This window comes from Bombina bombina, chromosome 2 (assembly GCF_027579735.1).
Source record: "Bombina bombina isolate aBomBom1 chromosome 2, aBomBom1.pri, whole genome shotgun sequence".
NCBI lineage: Eukaryota > Metazoa > Chordata > Amphibia > Anura > Bombinatoridae > Bombina > Bombina bombina.
In genome coordinates, this window is record NC_069500.1 from 665479216 (window position 1) to 665492279 (window position 13064).

Genomic DNA, 13064 nt, shown 5'->3' on the forward strand with positions numbered 1-13064 from the left:
ATGCCTCCGAGATAGGGGCTGGAGCAGTTTTAACCCAAAGTGATCCTTTGACTTCCAAGTCACACCCTGCAGCCTTTTTCTCTAAATACTTTACTCCTACTGAGAGGAATTACGATGTTGGTAATCGTGAACTCCTAGCCATTAAGATGGCTTTGACTGAATGGTGTTATTGGTTAGAGGGCACCGCCAATCCCATTCAGATTCTCACCGACCATAAGAATCTGACTTACCTAGAGGCTGCTCATCGGCTCAACCCTTGACAGGCCAGGTGGGCCATGTTCTTTTCTCATTTTATTTTTGTGGTCTCTTAACTTCCTGGAACCAAGAACAAGAAGGCAGACACCCTTTCCCGTCAGTTCCCTCAGTTACTTCTCTGAAGCTCCTATTGAACACATCATACCCCCCTCCTGTGTGGTTGCTCCACTAAATACCACCCTTCTGCAAAGATTGCAATGTGCCCAGTCTAGTAAACCTCCTGGAGCCCCTGTGGCCTCCTATATCCTCTTTCTACCTCTGAGCTTACACACCCCTGTGCTAGCCTGGGCTCATAATAGCAAATTCTCAGGACATCCTGGTTCGACTAGGACTTTCAAGCGTATTTCCCAACATGTATGGTGGCCTACTATGAAATCTAATGCTCAGGATTATGTGAAAGCCTGCACAACTTGTGCTGCCAACAAAACCCCACGATCCTTGCCTCCTGACTTGCTCCAACCATTGTCCATTCCCAAACAACCATGGACACACATAACAATGGACTTCATTGTGGATCTTCCTCCTTCTGACCACCATACAGTTATCTGGGTTGTGGTGGTTGGTTTTTCCAGATTGGCTCATTTCGTAACCCTAACCAAACTGCCTTCTGCCCAAGAACTATCGTCTCTTTTCTCTTGCATGTGGTACGACTTCATGGCATTCCTGTGAATTTCATTTCCGACAGAGATCCACAGTTCATTTCTACCTTTTGGAGAGCCTTCAGCAAGTTGATCAGAACCACTGTTTCTTTGTCTTCTGGCTACCATCCTCAGACCAGTAAAAAATCTATCATTATATTACCATATTACCAGGGAGACATCCCTTGCATATTTAAATATTTGCCTACTTTTAAAATTTGTAATATTATCGATATCTGACTAGATGCCTATAGAATAAATTTGTTGGTTACCTCAAGCTATCTAGCACCCTCTCTTTCTTTGTACTTTTGAATTGTTAACTGTGTCCATCTTTAGGGAGGTGGTCTGGGAGTGGCGAGTGATAACCTTTAGGCTTAGTGCTTTGTTTTATCCTGCGTAGTTGAGTTACCATCCTCAAATCAATAGACTAACTGAGAGGGTAAACCAGGATCTTGAAGCCTACCTTAGAGCCTTTGTCAACGCTCGCCATACCAACTGGTCTGAATTGTTACCCCTAGCAGAGCTGGCAAGAAACACTCATTGGCACTCTTCTCTTCGATATTCTCCATTTCAACCCGCAGCAGGGTATCAAACTCACTTCTTCCCTCTTTCTGCTCAGTCCACTGGGGTTCCTGCTGCAGATCGACACGTCACTAGACTCACCACTCACTGGCAAGTATTCACTCTCAGCTACGTTCAGCTGTCTCCAGATATATGAACTCTGCTGATCATCATAGAGCTTCTGTACATGCCATCCCAGTGGGTGAACGTGTTTGGATCTCTACTCGACATATTCGTTTACGTCAACCCTGTCACAAATTGGGGCCTAGGTTTATCGGCCCTTTCAAGGTCCTGAAAACACTGTCTCCTGTTGCCTACAAAGTGGCCTTGCCCAAAACCCTGCGCATACACCCAGTCTTCCACATTTTGCTACTCAAGCCTTACTTCAAAAATAGATATACCCGGCTCCAAGCTCCTCCTTCTCCACTCCTGGTCCAAGGTGATCCTGAATATGAGGTGGCTAAGATCCTGGACTCCAAATACAGGCGCAGACAACTGCAGTATCTGATACATTGGAAGGGTTGCTCTGTGGCAGATCGTTCCTGGGTCCCTGCCCGTGATGTGCACGCTCCATCTTTGGTCTCCATATTCCATGCTGCTCATCCTTTGAGGCCAACTCTGGTTCCCAGAGGGAACCCTTGAGAAGGGGGCTATGTCACGCTGCGCCGCTCTAGCCATTGCTAGGGGCACAGCGTCTCCTTCCCTGCTCGTTGCCAGGGGTCGTGTCGGGTCCAGAGGCATGCGGTGCTGATGTCATCGCCGCACGCTCCTCTCCGGTCCTGACGTCTGGGCGTGAATTCTGCGCCTATTTAAATCCCTTCTTATCGATCTGTCACTGCCCACGTATAGGTGTTACCTTTTGTGCTCCTGGGTGTGATAGATCATTTATTCTCTGATTGCCTTTACTGTTGCTGAACTCTGCTTGCCTGTCTACTCTGACTGTTAACTCCTAAATTGCTGGATCGATTTTCTGCTGCTGAAACTCTGCTTGCCTGACTACTCTGCCTGTTAACCCCTAAATTTCTGGTCTGATTTTCTGTTGCCAAATCCTGCCTGCCTGACCATTCTAGTGGTGTGCCCTTGGACTGCTTTACTGTTGCCAAATCCTGCCTGCCTGACCATTCTAGTGGTGTGCCCTTGGACTGCTTTACTGTTGCCAAATCCTGCCTGCCTGACCATTCTAGTGGTGTGCCCCTGGACTGCTTTACTGTTGCCAAATTCTGCCTGCCTGACTATTCTCATGGTGTGCCCTTGGAATGCTTCTGCCAAACCCTGCCTGCCTGACCAATCTAGTGGTTTGTCCTTGGACTACTCTGCCGTTGACGCTGGGGACTGTCCAGCCTGTGGTGAGTGCTGCCTTCCTCATCTTACTTACTTTCTCTACTCTGGGATGTTCACTATCATTCCGGCTCGACCCTGGGATAACAAGACTACTGGCCGAGTTCGGATAGAGGAGTATCCCACGAGCATTACAATTTCTACACGATTCACCCTGCAACTCCACTAGCATCTGAATAGACCTGTCATCATTAAAGGAGGTGTGTGTTTCCTGATTTTCTTCTAGTGAAGAATTAGATAATTGAACTACATTTTGGGCAATTGGGAATGCATCTTGGCTCTCATACATTTGTACTGTATTGTCCTTAGATTCTGTATGGGAGAAGTGTTTCTTCAGGACTAAGGTTCTGATGAATTTGTTTACATCAGTTATGGTTTTAAATAAGTCAAAGTTGGTAGTCTTGAGGGAACTCAAGGCCCTTTTGTAAGACTTCTTCCTCAACAGTTGATAAGGGGTACGATGAGAGATTGACTATGGTTTGTATCTTGTAGACATTTTCTTGTGGATTTTTGACAAGTGCTTTGGTTTTGTTTGTAGATGTTTTTCATTTTTCTTTTCAGTTGTTGTCTGCCCTTTTGTGGGAGGAGTCTGCTTCTGATTTGTCTCTTTGGCTCTAGCCCCCAAATCTTTGGCAAGCTGTTCTACTTCCTCTGTAATGTCACTATTATCTGTACAATCCAGAGATCTTGTAATTGGAGTAGATGCTTGGTTGCTTCGTAAATTAGAATCAGAAAAGCTCACTTTTCTTTCACCTCCAATGCCTTTCTTGTTATTTTTACTATTTCTGTTGCCTTTTTTATAGCCTTTTATTTTCCCCTTGTTGCATGTAGTTCCAGATATATACTATATCCAAAGCATAGTCCTTTTCATCTACTTGCAGCTTAGTGTCCTTTCTACTTATCAATTCAGACTCCAGTTCATCCAAATGTTTGGCCAAATTAGCATTGTTTTGCTCATACTTTTCTTGTTATTATAGAGCTGTTAATTTCAGCTGTATTTCTCTTATTTCTACTAGAACTTCTCACCTTTATGGGTTTGAAGTTTCTACATAACTTTTGAGTGAACATTCACTTAGTGTCTTGTTCCATTCAGCCACAAATGCCTTCTCTTCATCCTTATCAATGTTTGGATACTTTTTGAAGCGCAGACCTCTCGGTTTGTTTTTTGACTTGATGTATTTGTCAAGGTAGATAATCTCATACCATAATTTCAACTCTTTAACCTTTAGGTTTTCCATAAGGATAAAGGTATGTCTCAAATCACTGGTCTGTCTTTTAAGTGGTGTAAAATCCTACACTGTGGTGTAAAATCCTGTCCTCTAGTGCTCTGGATTGTGCCATGATTTTTATGTTTGCTCACCTTGAGAACCGGAAATTGCTTTTTTTCCAAAAGTCGTAAATAAAAGGCTATATTTAGTCACTCTGTGTCTTCTGCCTTTTTGTTACGTTTAAATCCTGTGGAAGTATACAGGATATCTGTCCCCCTCTTTTCACTTGTCATGGTGCTATTCAAATGTATAAAAAGATAAATGCAACAACACTTTTTTGCAACCTGACTTTCAGAGGACCACAGAATAGTACTTTTTTTAAAAAAAAAAAAACGGTTCTCAGTCTGTATTAGACAAAATTTAGAGGGAGTCTTTGAAACAAAAGTGATCGCCCTTGGCCATCAAATACAAAAGGTAAGAGCTCCTGTAGCTGAAAGTGTGGTGAATTCAAGGTACGTCATTTTGAAACGGCTACCTTGCATTCAACTTCAGTGTACGGCAGTGACCGTATGAAGAGGATGCTCCGCACAGCATGGGATCCACTTTCAGGATAGCTCTGCTCCGCGCCGCCAGGATGAAGATAGAAGACATCTCCGAGATGGATGAAGGTGTCGCCGCCTGGATGAAGACTTCTCGCCGCCTGGATGAAGATGGATGTCCGGACTTCAGGAACCGTGAGTAGATTTTATGGGGTCAATGTTTTTTTTATGTTTTTTTTTTATTTTTATTTTATTTATTTTTTTAGATTAGAGATGGGCACTTGTAAAATAGCTGAATGCCCTTTTAAGGGCAATGCCTATACAAATGCCCCTTTAGGGGCAATGGGTAGTTAAGGATTTTTTAGAGTTAGTTTTTTTTTATTTTGGGGGGTTGGTTGGGTGGTGGGTTTTACTGTTGGGGGGACTTTGTATTTTTTTTACAGGTAAAAGAGATGTTTAACTTAGAGCAATGCCCTACAAAAGGCCCTTTTAAGGGCTATTAGAAGTTTATTGTAGGTTAGGGGGTGTTTTTATTTTGGGGAGGCTTTTTATTTTTATAAGGCTATTAGATTAGGTGTAATTGTTTTTATTTCTGATAATTTAGTTTATTATATTTTGTAAGCTTAGTGTTTTTTATTTTTCGTAATTTAGTGTTTATTATTTTTTGTAATTTTAGATTTTTTAATTTTTTTCGTAGTGTTTTTTTTTAAATGTGCAATTTAGGTTTTTAATTAGTAGTATTTTAAAGTTTTATTAGAATAGTTATGTTATGTTAAGTTAAGTTATGTTATGTTAAGTTAAGTTGCGCAGTGACATCATCACGTCATTGCGTGTGACGTCATCACTCATAACGTGAAGCTCCAGCGATGCCTGTCACTATACAGGCCTGATCGCCGGGGTAGGAGCAGGTGGGAGCCCCCAGATCTCCCTCAAGGTGGGAGAGTGCTAGCGACGGCTCTGAGCCGTCGTTAGCACTGAGTCGGAAACTCTGCAGCAACTCAGAGCCTTTGTTAGCACTGAAAGGGTTAATGTTTGGTTTATTTTTATTTCACAGGTAAGTTTTTATTTATTTAAATAGAGTTATATTGTAATTTTAATTTAAAGTTAGGGGGTGTTAGGTTTAGGGGTTAATAGTTTAATTTAGTGTTTTTGCGATGTGAGGGGCTGGCGGTTTAGGGGTTAATAAGTTTATTTAGTGGCAGCAATGTGGAGGGCCGGAGATTTAGGGGTTAATAGGTTTATTTAGTAGCGGCGATATGGGAGGCTGGAGGTTTAGGGGTTAATCATTTAATTTAGTGTCAGCGATGTCGGGAACGGGGGATTAGGGGTTAATAACTTTTATTAGTGTCGGCGATGTCGGGGGAGGCGGATTAGTGGTGTTAACATAAATTTTTTCCCCATAGACATCAATGGGGTTGCGTTACAGAGATTTTTCATTCCGCACTTCAGGTGTTACTTTCTTTCTAACACTCTCTCCCCATTGATGTCTATGGGGGAAAGCGTGCACGAGCATGTCAAATCAGCCCTTGGATTTTGTGCGGTATGGAGCTTACTCGTAATGGCAGCGCTATGGATAAAAAATAAATCAAATTGGGTGGATTAGTGCGCGCTAAAGGAAGGTATTGCTAAACACTACTCTAAAGATACAATCTCTGTATGTATCAAATACAAGTTAATAACCAAATAGCGAAGCCAAAGCTTCAAGATAGAGAAAGTGCGCTAACAAGCTGAAAGTATACACACCATATAAGGAATTGAAGTGAAAATTTAATAAACATATAGAATAAGATACACAAATATATACACTAAAAATAGGGACGTCTCCCTATAATGTAAATACAACTGGGAAAAAATCCTAATGAAAAAACAGGTTAAAACCTATAAAAGACGGATAATGCAGATACTAATTGATAATCTATGACATAAAAAAGATATAGCATAAAAATGATAATTAAAAGATATGGCATAACAGTGATATCATAAAATAAAACTTAAAAGACAAGCACCAAGTTCATATGTATCAACACATTGCAGGTGGCCGTATGCAAATTAATATCGGTATTGGAACAGTGGAAAGAAAATAACGGCTTGTACCACAAATAGATACAGTTTACTGTACCGTAAGTCAAGAGAGTGTTCAGAGGGTGTTACCGAGGAGAAGAAATCCTTCGGTCAAGGCTTGGACCGCGGCTGCAGTAACTGCCGTTCCTGGAAATAGAAGTGTGCAAACCTCTGCACATGTGAGTCGGCGTCTGACGTCACAGGCTTCTCATCGGCTCCTCTCAGGGTGTTACTCGCTGCTCCAGCAGTGTAAAGGAAAAGCAGCTGATTGCTGTGTCCTGGTGGGAACTTTCTGTGAAGGCAGACTTGGCTGCTGTAGGTATGTTTAATGATCCAATACAATAGTGGGGCACAAGTTATCCCTCACCTTGGGATATTCAAAGATGCTGGTAACCCGGGTTTAAAGTTGCAGTACAGGCTGTACTGAAATATCCCTTGCTGTTTCAAAGGCACAGTGGTGCTGGGCCATCTCCTCCTGCCGGCCCATCTCCTCCTGCCGGCCCATCTCCTCCTGCCGGGCCATCTACTCCTCCTCATCCATCTACTCCTCCTCATCCATCTTCTCCTCCTCAGCCATCTTCTCCTCCTCATCCATCTTCTCCTCACCTTGGTCGTCCCAGTACTCTTCCTTCCACTCTTCCCACAACAGCTCCAAGGAGAACTCTTCGGAGTCGGCAGTTGCCTCTCCCAGAGCCTCAGCCCCGTGGGAAGAGGGGAAGGAAGAGGAAGTAAGTATTTTTTTCATCTTTACTGGTTTTTTTAATTTAATGTGTAATGGATAGGTATGTGATGATGTGGTTTTCATACACTTGTGGACCACACTCTGTATATAATCGACTTCTATGGGACCGGGTCCATGGAGGGAGATTGTTTGCAGAGTGTGGGTTATAAGTGTGTGAAAACCACATCATCACATACCTATCCTTGTTCATGATATTGATTGGTTTCTGTGATGTGATGTCCAAACTGTTTCCCGAATCGCAAACAAAATTACCATTACAATTATCCATGATGGCATATTACTGTTTGAATGCCAATAACACAGCTTAAAGGGACAGTCAGAAAATTATTGATTACAAAGAAAACACTGTATTACGCATTATAAAGTTGGAAACAACAAAACATGGAGAAATACGTGTGACTTATGTGCTTACCCTTGTATCTCTGACTATGAAAAATGACCACTTATTTGTTGTTCAGACATAACAACATTTTAGATATCAATGATCAATACATGGTCAATAATATGCTGTATGAGCACAAGGTTTTACATATACAAATGCTATCCAAATGCCCTCTAGTGCTCAAATTGTATAATGATTACAAGCACTCTTCAAGATCGAAGAAATGAGCACACCAACCTCATAGGTTTAGCTAGCAAATTTAAATAAACACAGACAAATGTTCAATTGTTGAGAAACATTTGATATCATTGATATTACATAATTGACTTTTAGAATAATGCAAAACATTATTTGTTTTCGAAACTGTCCTTTTAACAACATTACATATGCTAACACATATTTGAAGCTTGTTGGTATATCTACATGTACTTTGTGAAAAAATAAATATTGAAATCACATTTATATTGACGTGTTAAATAAAGTCTATTTTCTTTAAGAGACATTATTGTGTTAATATTTTATTGTAAAGACATTTGTTTGAACAATGAATATGGTTTAAAGTCCTTTTAGGAGAGGGGGGGGTGAAAATATGCTAACAATAATATATTTGAAGATTAAACAATGTGGATCTCATACATGATACAAAAAACAACATTTGCATTCAAGGGACAGTATACTATATTTTTAACAGAACTGTATGTAATAGACACTACTACAAACAACAAGATTAACATATACTGATATCAATATTACAAAGCTTCAAACACTTGAAAATAAAATAGGGTTAGCTATATTTAAAATATAGATGAACCCCCATTACAACCGTAAAACAAGACAATACCCATCATTAACATATGAAAAGACCCTTTACACAAACTGGAGAAAGCTGGAGATGGTACTCACATGAAACTCAGAGGCTTTGCGAGGAGTCTGAAAATTACTTACATTTTCGTAGAACAGAAGAAAAAATAAACGTATTGGTTAAACAATGGACTATCTAACTAGAGACAAAATCAAAGCTTTTGATTTATAATGTGAGTGTCTAATGAACCTTTATTAAAATATACAACGAAATTACATTTAGAAGAAGTCGGCATCATATATTTAGCATATGATAAATATAAATGCATATTGATTACTTTATTCAAACACAATAGCGCATATTTATTAATTAGATATCTTTAACATTAAACACAACAGTCATTTTTCAGAAAAAGGAACATTGTTGACAAACATATTAAACATGGACTATAGAGATTTGCACTTGCCTCGAAATATCATATGCATGAAAACATTTTGCTTTCGTTCGTTTATTCAACCAGACATCCAGCAAAAGAGAATGTGTTGGTCTTTATCAGCTACGGGTCAACAATGTAACATGATGCAAATAATACATATTCGCAAGGTTTTTAAAATTGGCTGCAGTCACAAACGTTTTTAACGTGCACAAATATTGCGGGACTACGTAATCCAATCAGACGTTTTTTTACCTTTGCATGTGACGTCTTAACATGGCGCTTCCTTGATCACGTAAGAACGCCAAAAAAAAGGCGCATCCTTGATCGCGTTAAAACGCCATCCAATGAAAGGCACATTATTGATCACGTAAGAACGCCCAAAAAAAAAGGCGCATCCTTGATCGCGTTAAAACGCCATCCAATGAAAGGCACATTATTGATCACGTAAGAACGCCCAAAAAAAAAGGCGCATCCTTGATCGCGTCAAAACGCAATCCAATAAAAGGCACATTCTTGATCACGTAAGAACGTCAGTCAATACAAGGAATCATTGGACAGCCTGGCAGGTGACGTCTTAAGCAACATGGCGCATCCGAGATTGCAGAAAAACCGCAGACAATACAAGGACTCAGTGACATCTTGGCATATCACTAAGAAACGTATATATATTTTCGGAACTAGTATGTGTCTAGATTGCTATCTAGGAATGTCACCAAATCATGATTCATCTTTTTGGACTTGACTGTCCCTTGAACTATAGCTATGGTGTATATCTTTAACATTTAAAAGATACACATGAGAAATACATATGCCATTGATGTTTTAAGATATGTTTGGATTGTTGTGGAATAACAATAGTTATACATGGATTGATTAAACGTGTCATTTATTCAAGTTTAATTATTGTCAGCCTACCTATAACCATATATGGGAGGATAAGTATTTTGTTAACATCTTTGTTAACAAATATTCATTATCTAAATTATTTGCATTACACACAGAGATTTATTTGGTTACACTTTTACAATAATATAGAATTGAAAATGAAATACATGTGCTGTCAACATTACAATAAGATTGTTTATTAATAAGATTATATGTCCTTGTTCATGTAAAAAGGACAAAAACACTTTAGAAATGGAAATACATTCATTAACAATTGTGCTCACCATCACTTAAAGGGACATTATTTTGTTTTTAAAAAGAGCATACACATAGACAATACTATTTCAATAAAATGAACACTTTACAGGGATTATATCATTGTATCAATACTCAGATCATTTGGTAAAGGTGCATCAATTCATGCAGAGTTTCTAAATACACACATGGATCTGAACATTGAAATATACATATATACACAAATAACAATCTATATATACATATATAAAACAATTACTATGCTAATCATAATCAGGCAATGATAAAGCTAAGAGAAAAATATATAAAGACAAATAATAAGATTACATTGGAGATGTTAATCTTAAAGTCATTTACTATTGTCTTACATATATGATTTTATTATTACAAATATATTTGGTAGGTCCCTTTAAGGATCAACAACATAAACTAGAGCTTTCAAAAAATAACATGAAGAATCAGGACAAAGATTCGTGAAATAAAATGTATTTTATTAGTATGTAAGAAAACATACACAACGTTTATAAATAATCTTGTAAAAATAAGGAATATATGAGCCATATGACAAGGTAACACAGTGCATCACAGTCCATGAAGAGAGTTGACAAGGGCCAGCATAGCCCCATTGGAGACATATGACAAGGTAACACAGTGCATCACAGTCCATGAAGAGAGTTGCCAAGGGCCAGCATAGCCCCATTGGAGACATATGACAAGGTAACACAGTGCATCACAGTCCATGAAGAGAGTTGCCAAGGGCCAGCATAGCCCCATTGGAGACATATGACAAGGTAACACAGTGCATCAGTCCATGAAGAGAGTTGCCAAGGGCCAGCATAGCCCCATTGGAGACATATGACAAGGTAACACAGTTCATCACAGTCCATGAAGAGAGTTGCCAAGGGCCAGCATAGCCCCATTGGAGACATATGACAAGGTAACACAGTGCATCACAGTCCATGAAGAGAGTTGCCAAGGGCCAGCATAGCCCCATTGGAGACATATGACAAGGTAACACAGTGCATCACAGTCCATGAAGAGAGTTGCCAAGGGCCAGCATAGCCCCATTGGAGACATATGACAAGGTAACACAGTGCATCACAGTCCATGAAGAGAGTTGCCAAGGGCCAGCATAGCCCCATTGGAGACATATGACAAGGTAACACAGTGCATCACAGTCCATGAAGAGAGTTGCCAAGGGCCAGCATAGCCCCATTGGAGACATATGACAAGGTAACACAGTGCATCACAGTCCATGAAGAGAGTTGACAAGGGCCAGCATAGCCCCATTGGAGACATATGACAAGGTAACACAGTGCATCACAGTCCATGAAGAGAGTTGACAAGGGCCAGCATAGCCCCATTGGAGACATGTGACAAGGTAACACAGTGCATCACAGTCCATGAAGAGAGTTGCCAAGGGCCAGCATAGCCCCATTGGAGACATATGACAAGGTAACACAGTGCATCACAGTCCATGAAGAGAGTTGCCAAGGGCCAGCATAGCCCCATTGGAGACATATGACAAGGTAACACAGTGCATCACAGTCCATGAAGAGAGTTGCCAAGGGCCAGCATAGCCCCATTGGAGACATATGACAAGGTAACACAGTGCATCACAGTCCATGAAGAGAGTTGCCAAGGGCCAGCATAGCCCCATTGGAGACATATGACAAGGTAACACAGTGCATCACAGTCCATGAAGAGAGTTGCCAAGGGCCAGCATAGCCCCATTGGAGACATATGACAAGGTAACACAGTGCATCACAGTCCATGAAGAGAGTTGACAAGGGCCAGCATAGCCCCATTGGAGACATATGACAAGGTAACACAGTGCATCACAGTCCATGAAGAGAGTTGCCAAGGGCCAGCATAGCCCCATTGGAGACATATGACAAGGTAACACAGTGCATCACAGTCCATGAAGAGAGTTGCCAAGGGCCAGCATAGCCCCATTGGAGACATATGACAAGGTAAAAGAGTGCAACAGGCACAACAATAAACTTTTAAAAAGGCCAAATGGCAACAATAAAAAAACAAAATCAACATGTGGACGGAGGATTCTTATCTGCCACCATGGAGCATCTCCAGATCCTCCACTTACTGGTCATCCTCTTCATCGTCCTGTGCATGTCCAGCTCCAGATTCAGGCCTTGAACTTAATCTCATAATTGCACGCAGAGTCAAGTCCTGAACCCGGAGCTGGGCCTGCATGGTGTCGTTCATCCCTCTCAGGACAGCTGCGTTCCTCAACACGGCCTGCTCTACTCTTGCTATACCTTCTAGCATGAGCCATGCTGAGTCACAGCCTAAAATAAAGAATACATTAAATATTAAGGATAATTACACAACAGACGAAAAATTTTTACAACATACATTGTCATCATAAAGACAAATAATTCTTTACATCAATTATTTTACATTTATTCTTTACACATGAATTAGGTTATTCAGACAGACAGAAATCATTAAAGGGACATTTAATTCAAACATGTTGTCCCCTTTAATTGGTTTTAGATGATCCACTTATACAGCTTGAGTGTATCAAATCTTGTTAAAGGATTTACATTGTACTTACATTAGCAATTAAAAAATTAAAATTATACTGTGGTAGGCACACCTATCCTTAAACATTTTGGCATTGAGGACAAGCTGTGTAAACATAGCAACCTGAAGAAATTACATTCCCACTGGGTTAGACAAGAGATAATGTATCAACATTTGTACATAAATTGTTGGATCCAAGTAGTGGTGATTGGTATGTGTAGTGATATCCAATTAAAGAGACACTGAACCTAAATATTTAATGGACTGATTCAGATAGAGCATGACATTACAAATCTTTAAAACTTACACATATTCATAAAATTTTTAAATTCTCTAGCTAGATTTTGAATGCAAGAATGTTGCTTTTTATGGAAGCCAATATTTGTTTATCAACTTTTTTTGTCCCTGCTGGTTG